Raw genomic sequence first — 12,096 nt, 5'->3', positions numbered from 1 at the left:
CTCTAACTTCACTCTTTGATTAATACACCCCTGCACAAGGAACCATTTAATTGGCCCAGGTGCAGGCACGTGCAGTAGATTTTGGTTTGCGAAATGCAAGAGTTTGCATTCCGGACCGAAAGTACAGTGTGTGCCTGAACCTAGGCCAATGGAGTGGTCCTGGGTGCAGGCAAGAAAGAAGGCTGATGCCAGTGTAGGGGCTGATTCTCTGCCTGTTTTTTTCCATATGCTGGGGTCATACCATGTGGCATCAACCTTAAAACTCTGCCAGATGAGGACTGCATTAGCAACCCATTTGCCCCAGCACATAAGTGGCCAAATTGAGCAAAGATCGACTCATTTCCCAAACTCACAAAATCTGTGCATATTTTGGAGTATGGCCAGTTTAAATTCAGTGGCACAACAGATGCTCATGCTATTGGCACAATCTGATTAGGTTAAAGCAGTTAAAGGAGAAGGAAACCCTTTTGGCGCAAAACCCCTCCCCCCGTAGGCCCCCCCTGGGCAAATGCCCCTAAGTTGCTACTTACCCCTCGGCGCAGGTCCTCTCCCGTGGAGTTTGCAGGCACCATCTTCTCCTGTGCCATCTTCTTCCTGGATTCCCGGTCTTTGGCGGCGCATGCGCAATAGGAGCATTTGTCAGTTGGAATCTACTGCTCATGCGCTGAAAGTCATGAAATTGCCGAAAAAAGAAATCGGAAAACGTTGTGACTTTCGGCGCATGCGCAGTAGAGCTGAAGGGGGGCCTACGGGAGGAGGAGTTTTAAGGTTGATGCCACATGGTATGACCCCAGCCTATGGAAAAAGCAGGCAGAGAATCAGCCCCTACACTGGCATCAGCCTTCTTCCTTGCCTGCACCCAGGACCACTCCATTGGCCTAGGTTCAGGCACACACACTGAATGGTTCCTTAAATGGTTCCTTGTGCAGGCAAGGAGAAATGTACCATGCTACTTCCTCTGGTATTTTCAAGTCAGTATGAGATGATGTCAGGGGTTTTCCCTGACTGAATATTGAACATGAACTTTACACTGAGAATGTAAGGCAAGATTTACATCTGCTATTAACCTTAATGGCAGCCCTCATAACCAAATAGTAGCTTATCTAAACTATAATACAGTTTCTGAATCAAGGTAGCCATTCACTAGCTCAGGGATTCCCAACCTTTTTTACCCATAAGCCAAATTCATTTGGGTCGGGGAGCAACACAGTCATGAAAAAAGTTCCGGGAGAAACAAAGAAGGGCTGTGATTGGCTATTTGGTAGCTCCTATGTGGACTGGCAGCCTACAGGAGGCTCTGTTTGGCAGAACCTGTTTTTTATGCAACAAAAAGTTGCCTCCAAGCCTGAAATTCAAAAATAGGCACCTGCTTTTGAGGCCACTGGGAGCAACATCCAAGGGGTTGGTGAGCAACATGTTGTTCACAAGCCACTGGTTGGAGATCACTGCACATCTGATACACCATGGCGTCTGAGCATCTGACCTATTGCTTTCCAACCCATATATTGGAAATGGGGTTCCTTTTCACCTATCTGCCCAACAAGATCGCAGACTAATATGTTGAAAGCCACCCTGACCAGCTGTACATCCCCAGATGGTCAATATCTGACTAAAATCTGCCTGACAAAATCTGGGAGTTCATGGCCAAACAGTTTGATACTACCAGGCTTATGTATTGAAGTACTAAAGAAGAATTCTAAATGACCTAAGTATGCATGACTGCATGCATGAAAAGACATTTTATAACTTTGAATTTTCATGGATTAGGTAGTAATTGAGCCAGTTTTTTTTACAGGGGATTATTGATGTCCCATATTAAACTCCATTCTATTTAAACATTATTAAAGGCCTAAAACACATGAACAGAATGGGAGGCTTAGAAGCAGGGGTTTGGAAGTTTTGCGGGGGAGCTTTGCAGTCTTGAGTCCCTCTCTACAAATGTAACTTTAATGAGGGGAAAAAATAGAGATGCATAGGTGTCAGGGAAACAAATAACCCAGCAAATTGTTGTGTCTAAAAGAGTCAACCGCATTCCTATGTGCTGAACCTAAAACCAAATAGCTAAAGCAGGAAGTGCAAAAAGGGATGTTGCATGATTGCTATTTTCAGTGTGGTTCCTATTAATATAATGCAACAATTTGAAAGATAATGTCACATACCCATAGGAGGGAAGTTCCCCTTGAGGACTGAAGCTGAACATACGTATGTACATAACTGTTGGTTCCTTGGCATTCAGGTTCTCAAATTGTAGGATGTAATAAGTCGACCTGTAGCAAACTGTCATGATCGGCTACCTAAATCCAGTGCTAAGCTCCCTGGTCACGGCTCTGCCTCCACCTGCAGCAGCCTTTGGCCTCGGGAGGAGCCCTCAGTTACTCCGATGCTGCCAGGTCTCAAAAAGAGAGGAGCAAGAGTTCTGGACAGGCAAAGGGGCACAATTGTTTACCAAGGATTTTAGGACAGAAGGTAACTCAATTTGGAAGGTACAATGGAATAACTTGGCCATAGACTGGCCGGTTCGGTACAGGCAGAGTTCAAGCAAGGTCAGACAGGCAAGGATCAGGATTGGAGAGTTCAGCATAGTCAGGCAGGCAGGCAAGGGTCAAAACCAGTTTACACAATGGGATTCACTGTGAATAAACACCTAGGAACTAATCTAGTTAGACCTAACAACGGACAGTGAGTTTTAATTCAAAGCCCCTTTAAATACCTTTGAATTTTGCGCAAAGGCGAGATTACACCAGCAAGTAAAACCAGGAAGTGTGTGCCGCACGCGCCATAGAGAAACCTGGCACCAGAGGAAAAGGATGAAGCTCGTCCCAACCAGTGCCATGGCGGGCATCCCAGCCGAAATGAATGCAAAAGGGGAAAGACCCCTATGGATTTATTGTGTCAAACAGCACAACGTTTCGGGGCTGGCCCCTTCGTCATCACCTGACGAAGGGGCCAGTCCCCGAAACGTTGTGCTGTTTGACACAATAAATCCATAGGGGTCTTTCCCCTTTTGCATTCATTTCTGTGTGCCGTTTCCTCAATTGCTTGTTTCCTGTGGATCCAGGGGAGTGCCGTCTCCCTAGAGGACTGAGCACCAGATTATTGCATCACAGAAAGGCCAGGGAGTGCATACAAATTTTACTTTGATGGGCATCCCAGCCGGCCACTAGACCACCAGGGTAAGCAATCGTTACAAAAGCTTTGCACCTTTTATTACATAACCCCCATAGAGTTCAACAAGTGTCATACTGGCAGGTTCCAGACCGATTGAGGCTGCAGCATCGGGGGCCTCATCACCCCCAGGCCTCTAAACCAACTTATATATCCTTTCTATGCTCTTTGCGATCAGGCAGGGGGAGGTCGGGGAGCACAATCTAAGGTGGCCATGGGGGGCAGATCTGGGCCAGAGGGCCCAACAGGTTTTTTCCTGGTGTCCCGCCGGCCCAGTCAGATGCATTTACACCAGATCCCCAATAATCACACCTGAAACACAAATGTTTTTTCTTGTTAACAAGTCTTTGCATGTTTCGGGCCAACAAGGACCTTTGTGAAGTGTGCCCCACCACGTTGATTAGGAAAAAAAGCAAGAATGTCTGTTACTCATATTTTCACATGATGTTTTGTCTTTCCTACATATGCCATATAGCAAATATGTTAAAGGAAAACTATACCCCCAAAATGAATACTTAATACTTTATATCATAATAAGTGGCATATTAAAAGAATCTTATCAAACTGGAATATATATTAAGGTAAACATTGCCCTTTTACATCTCTTGCCTTGAACCATCGTTTTGTCTCTGTGCTACCTTAGAGATCACCTGACCAGAAATACTACAACTCTAACTGTAACAGGAAGAAGTGTTGAAGCAAAAGACAGAACTCTGTCTGTTAATTGGCTCAAGTATGGTTTGTTGGTATGTTTGTGTGCACAGTGAATCATACAATGCCAGGGGGCGGCCCTTATTTTTTAAAATGCCAATTTTCTATTTATGATTACCCAATGGCACATACTACTAGAAAAGTATATTATTATGAAAATGGTTTATTTACATGAATCAGGGTTTTACATATGAGCTGTTTTATGCAATATCTTTTTATAGAGGCCTACATTGTTTGGGGGTATAGTTTTCTTTTAATATGCAAGGTGCTAGGACAAATATAATTGCATTGCAATATTTCTGACCATTCCCTGAATGATGTCACACCATGCTCTAGGCTGCTAGGCATTCTGACTTCTTCTAAGGGGAATATAATAGAATAGAAGGGCGTTTGTAAGAAAAGCTTGTGGCCTCCTGACTAGGGTTAAAATTTCACCTCAGACAAGAATAAAATGTAAAAATTGAAAGTTATTCATACAGAATTGTCTTGATTCTTACTGCTAGGCTTCTCCTAGGTTCCATTATTTTATTTTGTCATAGTGTAGCCTATTTCCATGGTCAGCTGCTTTTTATTGTACACATTTATGTAGTGTAGGATTACAACAGTTGTGGCAAATGTACACCAACTATCCTGTTGGTAATTGTAACCCACTCTTTAAATTCCTGAGATGATCAAATCAGAAATGCTATTTCTTCCATATCTTTTGTAATACTAAGTCATTTTTCTCAAATGTGAAATGCTCTAAAAAAGTACTTATTGGAAGAAGAGTATATACATAGCACATATTTTGATGAAAAACTGGTCACCAATGAGGACTTATTGCTATGTAGCTACTCTTCTTCCATTAAGTACAATTTTAACAAAAGTTACTTTCTATGTCATGTGACTCCATTATGTGATTACAAGTTACTCACTCCCCATGGCTGTTGGTCCATTGGGGGCACACTTGGACCACACATCTAATCTAGAAAGCACAGACTCTTTGTAAGAGCTCACCCTGGTGGTCTAGTGGGGGGACGGCAGGGACGCCTGCCACCCCCTCGGTGGGGATGCCCACCGTGTCCTCTTCCTTCCTAAGCGCCGGTCTTCTAGGAGCGCGCGTGGCGCTCTTCTGCTGCCTTTGTTTGCACATGCGCGCTGATGTAATGACGTCGACGCGAAAATTCAAATATTTAAAGGGCCATCATACTAGTTTTCATTGCCCGTTATAGGTTCGTTCCTGGTGCCTTTAGCGGTTTGCTATTCTGAACTTGATTCTGACTACCTGTTGTGACCCCTGCCTGTTCCTGACAATTCTGACCTCTGTATCCTAATCCATTGCCTGAATTTTGACTACCTCTTCTGCCGTATCCCTCTGATTGATCTCCCGGTTTTGACCCTTGCCTGCCTGACCACGCTTTGAATGCTGCCTGCCCAGACCAGGCCAGTTCCGACTACGATCCCGTCTAACACCTTGTACCACGACCTTCAGCCCAAAGACTTTGCTAACAGTCGTGCCCCTCTGCTTATCCAGAACCGCTCGCCTTGCACCTCTCGTTTAAGTCCTGGTGGCATCCAAGTAGCTGAGGGCTCCTCCCGAAGCTAAAGGCGGTCACACTACAGGTGAAGCACGAGCTGAGACCAGGGTGCTTGGCATTTGTTCTGGTGTTGGGTGCCGACTGTGACACTCTTTCATTATAGCCTGCCTGTTTATATTCAAGATCGCCTGCTTGAGGGACACACAACAGTCCTTGAGAGGGTTAATCTATAGGTAAATTCTTGTTTACTAGCAGAGAACAGTAAGTTGGTGAATTGTCCTTATTCTTCATAACAGGCAATATTTTCCACACTCCTGAGTTCCTTATAGTTTCTCAAGGTATTGCAAACAATATGCTATTCTGCCATAACGCTATGGAAATAGAAAGCCAAACTTCCAAAGCAATAAATGGAGCTATGTATACAATCTACCCATAATGCTTATAATATTAAAAAGAAACAGATAAATTAAGTTGCATTGCTGGTTCCACAAATTTATTGCAGACATTGAATATTATCCATTAGTGATTAGCTCATTATTATAAATACAGCCATTAGGTTTTGACTTGGTTTTTACCCTTTCTCCATTTTACTCACTACTTGTGTGTGAGCTATTTTCTGCTGTGCAAGTAACTGAGGTATGTTGGATGAGATCAGTACTTAGAAAGGCATGTTCAGCTGCTCTCAGCTATCTGATATTTCAAGCATAAGTGAAGCAATCCTGTAATTAGATCTGAATGCCAATGCCTGTGAGATATAGTAAAAGTACCATTTCATTGTGTGGTTATAGGAAAATGGGGTATGTTCTAATAAAGAAAGGACACGTGCAACACATTTGCATAACTGACAAAACAACTCCTGTGATTGAAAAATGGTTACTTCAAAAGGTATTGTTCTGTAAACCCAATATTCTACCATCTTCATAATCATTTGGACTTTGAGGGCACTGTTCCAATGGATTACCTTAAAAGAGCAATTTTAATGCAAATATAATTCTTTGTGTTAATTCGTATTACAGTGCAATAAATGTTCTTTTTTTACCTTTCAAGTTATACACAGAGGCAGGCTAGATAGCCTTGGCACCCAAGGCAAGGGGCATTCTGCTGGCCAGCCCCACACACCTACAGCTTTAAAAAACATATTTTCTTCATTAATAGTCTTCATTACGGTAGCTTTATAGCTTCATGGCCCTATATGCCCAATGCAGGTCACCTTTGACCCACACCTGTCCTTAGAAGTTCCCCCACATAGCCACATGGTCTGATCCTCCTATAGTTACACCTCATGCCTCAAATTTACATTGAAAAAAGAAATAAGGAGCCAATCTAATAATGTTTTAAGAAAGTGTGCTGCTGTGCTAAACTCTGCAGCCAGAGGGCTGACAGGACTAGCATATTAAGATAGAGGTCCAGGTGCAGGCAAATCTATTGGACATCAGGAAAGCTGTTTTAAAATAGGTATAATTTTTTTTTTTTAAAGTGTGATTTGATAGTTAATTAAAGGACAAGGAAAGCCCAACAAATATGTTGTCTCATAGGAAAAGCCTTAATAAAATAAATTATGCAGCACTGCTGAATTACCTAAGATTGCATCCGTTTTCATGTTGCCTAAGCTTGGTTCCAAAAGTAGAGCCGACTAGTTGAAGTGCAATTACCCATAAAGCAGCACTCTGTATCAAGACCACGATTCTGTGCATACAACGCTAGCAGCAGATCTGGAACATGCGCAGAACTCAGCTTTCAAATGTACGCGTCAAGCCCCTGAATGCCGCCTTCAAAAGTAATTCAAATCGCATACAGTGTCCGGTTGCTATAGCAATAGGAAAACTTTACCCCCAAGATGAATATTTAAGCAACAGTTAGTTTATATCATATTAAGTGACATATTAAAGAATCTTACTAAACTGAAATATATATTTAAGTAAATATTACCCTTTTACATCTCTTGAACCACCATTTCGTGACTCTATCTGTGCAGCCTCAGAGATCACCTGACCAGAAATACTACAACTCTAACTGTAACAGGAAGAAGTGTTGAAGCAAAAGACTAAACTCTGTCTTTTAATTGGCTCATGTGACCTAACATGTATGGTTTGTTTGTGTGCATCCTCAAATCCTACGATCCCAGAGGGCAGCTCTTATTTTCTAAAATGGCAATTTTCTATTTAGGATAACCCAATGGCACATACTACTAAAAAAGTCTTTTATGAAAATGGTTTATTTACATGAAGCAAGGTTTTAGACTGAGCTGTTTTATGGAATATATTTTTATAGAGACCTACATTGTTCAGGGGGTATAGTTTTCCTTTAATAAGGATAGCGAAGGAGAAAGAAACAGGGCAGAGGCAATCACTAATGCAACAAACAACTAAGCTGGCGACAGACTTCAGCAAAAGGATGTCTACCACTTGTGAAAATAGCCAAACCAAGGCTTGCCTTGTCCTTTAAATCTGGACAATTCCATTTTGCTAAATAGTTTTGCCCCAAGCAGGTGACTATGGCCTGGTGATGCAAAAAGTAACCATATACTGTATGATGAAGACACCATTAAGTACAATCTGAGATCAAATTATTTATATAAAAAATTATGTATTCCTTGGCTTTTTTTTAAATTTCCAGTGGGCATAGCAATAAAATCTATTGTTCCTTGACTTACAATCCCTATCACATTAGTACAAGCAGTAGGAGCAAATTCATTACATGCCAAATACCACACCTGTATGTTTCTGGAGCATGAAGGTGGAAGGAAACTGGGTGCCTTTTTAAAAACTCATACAAACACAAGGAGACTATACAAACTCTTTGCAGATACCCAGGTTAGATTCTAACTCATAACCCAAGTGATGTAAGGCATATCTAGGTCTGGAATAACATATCTTTATTAATGGTATTTGTGCATCTGCACTAAGGTTCCCAATATTATACAGTAAAACAATTGTTGGAGTGGACAACGGACAGAGGAACAAACAGAATTATTGGCACTTATATCAACAGTTGCGGTGATATTGCAGTAACTGTACTATAGTAGTCTACATTGCATGATATTGGAGCGGAGTAATTGTGCACCCCTCTCTGTAAATGTCAGCAATAAAGCTCTGCCTCATGCTATATTATGATGGTACACAAGCATACTGACATTTGCCAAGGTTATAAGGGGTAATTCCCGGCATGCCATCCAGAGTCTAGGATGTCAGGTGGTGCATGGAGTTTTAGTTTATTTAGAACAACAGGAGCGGTGCAGGTTGCATAGCTCTGATTTATGTTTTCTGTCTCCCACCTTAATGCATTTCTCTGGGTCTACATTTCCAACACTGGCAGCTGCAAGGGTCATTGTCTGATCCCCCTAAAACTGTCTGAGGGCCCTACCCTCCATGCAGCTTGTGCCAAATCATTAGCTCTACTTCTACATAACTAGATATGATGTAATGGCAACTATTACTTTAATATTTGCTTATGGAAATATCATTCACACAATCAGAGGATTGCCAAACAACAGCTGGTCAACAGTCATTGCAAAATGCCATTCACAGAAGAGTTTCTTTAAATCAGAGCTCACTGTACAGCCATAAGATCCATGACTATTATGCTGTAGGAAAGGCAAGCCTGCTGGATTTCAATATTTTAATTCTTGGTAAGTAAGTATAAGCATTTCCTTTTCAGTATTTACCTGGAGCGTTACATTTAGCCTATAAAACAGATTGCCTGGGTTACTTGCATCATGTTAATTAAGATATTTATTAATCATATTTATTAAGGTATGGTTTTATTAATATATCTTATGTTTAAAGGGAAAGGTTATCATAGAAATCACTGGTAGTGTACTGGTTTGGTAATTAGTGTTTTTTAATGGTTTCTATTTTCTCCCTTTTTTACTTTCTTGGTTTACTTGTACAATTTATATTAAATATTACATTATTTCAATGACATATATTATAACTGCACTTTGATTGTGGCTTCTAGCACTCGAAGGTACTAACTTGTTCTTGCTTCCACCTTATTCAATATTATCCATAAGTAGAGCAGTCTAGGAATAAAGTAGTATCTGCACAATACAAACGCCACATTCCAGGATTTAAGCACTTGTACTAATCTATGTTTTTCCAGGATGGAATATTAAGAGCAGTATGAAGGGTATGTGTAACAAAGGTTATGGCCAAGTGCTGCAAAGGTCATCATTTCCTCTCCATATCAGGAACATTTTCATAAGTTGGACAAGTGACCTTGTGTGTCTTACACTTCACTATGCCAAACATTACTGTACTTACTGTAATTGTTATAACCTCTTAGCATTTTTATAATGTGGGAGATTTGTTTTTAATAGTTCTCAAGCTTCACTTATAATTTGTACCACAACCAGTTCTGTTAAAGAAGGGTAATGTACATGACAAATCACTTCATTTACAAACGTGCAGTGTATTTATGTTGGTATAAAGAACAATGACTAATGATTAAAAAAAAACATTTGTGTAGCCGAATCATGAAGGTGTACACATCTCTCCAAAATGTAGAGCTTAATAAATGAGAACAAGGTTTGCTATTTGTGGGAGATGGCTCCTTGAGATGGCATTTGGGATAAAAAATTGTTTTATAGACTATTAGTTCCAGTGCGATTGTTATCTAGATTCAGACTGCAGTCAGTGTTTTCCATAGGGCTGCAAAAGAACATTGGCAGACACTAAGGGGCTGATTTAGAAAGATTCATAATCCATACTTTTTAGAGTTAAAAAACGTGCATGTGAATAATAGTTTTAAAACACAAAACTTCGGAAGAATCCTAAAATTGTGGATTAGTGAACATCCTTACAAAAAATCTTAATGTAAAGTACTCTCTCTAAAAGCTGCTGAGGTCTGTCCTTAGCAAATTCTCAAATATTTAGTTAACTTTGAGTTTTTAGAATTTGTGAAATTTTTTCAATTGTAAATGCCAAAACATTTGGTGTCAGTGAGGATTTCAAGATTTTCATATACTTATTTGGATTCCATGTTTTTATTTGTTTGTGCATCTTTTAATAAATAAGAAGACATTTATGATATATATATATATATATATATATATATATACGGTATATATATTTTTATATATATATATATACTGTATATTTATATATATATATATATATTTATATAAATATATATATATTTATATAGTATATTTGTGTGTGTGTGTGTGTGTATGGAGTCATACAGCTAGGATGATCTTTCACATTCCATAAATATTACTCGAATGAATATGAATATTACTCTAAGCTACAGTCATTCACAAGTTTCTTCAATTGGTCAACAACATTTTTGACCCATCGTATCAATAGCAGTATATATCTGAAAGTGTTTATGGGTAGAGATAAACTCATATGATCATCTAACTGCGGTCATGCCAAAATGCTAATGATAAAATAGTTTCATAATCATTATTATCCAGACTTTATTAGAAAGCATAGTGAATTGATATACTATTTGCATACCGTTAGTGCACATATTAGGCACATAGTGAGGAGTGTTCTAGATCAATTAAAATATACTTTGTGTTGATAAAAAAGTAATTAATGACCTCGTCAGAAAAAAGATACCTTTTAGATGCAAGAAAGCAATAGGAGTTTATTGGTTATTAATCTGATCTGAAGCATTGCTAGTTTGGCTATATTTACTTATTTTACTTATCTATATGAGCTTTGTAAATATAATGCAATATTAAGGCACTGACCCCTTTTTGTACCGAGGCAGTTACCCATAGCAATTATTTCATAAATAGCTTTGACTTGTTTAGTCCAATTGGAGGAATATATTGATTATAGGATACTGACAAAAACCTGCAATTATGTTAGTATATGAACTCAAAAATATTGACTTTTCTTCTAGATAATCCCATTTAGCTGCATTAAGCACCCTCATCGTATATACAAGATCCCCAAATCTAGCAGTGCTGCTTTTTTGGTCATATTTGGGTTGTGTATGGCTTGAATGTAATGTACAAAAATGGTTGTTTCTATGGTACAAAATATTGTGTTCTGATATACCAGTACAGGTATGGGACCTGTTATCCAGAATGCTCAGGACCTAGGGTTTTATGAATAAGTGATATTTCTGTAATTTGGATCTCCATACCTTAAGTCTACTAAAAATCATTTAAACATTTATTAAACCCAATAGGATTGTTTTGCCTCCAATAAAGTTTAATTATATCTTAGTTTGGATCAATTACAATGTACTGTTTTATTACAGAAAAAAAAGAAAATAATTTAAAAAAAATGTAATTATTTTATTAAAATGGAGTCTATGGGAGTCTATGGGAAATGGCATTCCCGTTATTCAGAGCTTTCTGGGTGACGGGTTTCTGGATAACTTATCCTATACCGGTACCACTAGGGAGATACTTCTTCCGAACTTATTATTATACTTGTTATACTGTATAGACATTTTGATAATGAAATAACAATGACTACTTCTCATTAATACATTCTATAGAAAAAAAAATATATATATAGGTATAATGGGACAAGACGTTTATGAAAGGAGTCTTTACTCTAAGATTCCACTGGTTTTGTGATTCATTTAACGAACATTTTTAAATAGGTGTTTAACTGAGGAATGGGAATTCAACAGTATAGTTTGTTTTCTTCTGTGGATAACAGTGGTATTTTAAGTTCAGTGACTTCATATTATGAGGCTGGCATAAATAGCATTGTTTCACACTCATATTACAGGGTTG

At 39.1% G+C, this 12,096-nt stretch overlaps 1 protein-coding gene across 2 annotated transcripts in view; it reads left to right on the top strand.

Moving 5' to 3' along the window:
• synpo2l.L (synaptopodin 2-like L homeolog) overlaps positions 1–12,096 on the top strand; it is a 66,503-nt gene that overhangs the window by 45,665 nt on the left and 8,742 nt on the right. The window lies entirely within an intron of this gene.

This window comes from Xenopus laevis, chromosome 7L, assembly GCF_017654675.1.
Source record: "Xenopus laevis strain J_2021 chromosome 7L, Xenopus_laevis_v10.1, whole genome shotgun sequence".
In the NCBI taxonomy this organism is placed as follows: domain Eukaryota; kingdom Metazoa; phylum Chordata; class Amphibia; order Anura; family Pipidae; genus Xenopus; species Xenopus laevis.
The sequence above is the reverse complement of the archived record's forward strand: the minus strand, read 5'-3'. Positions and strand labels throughout refer to the sequence as shown.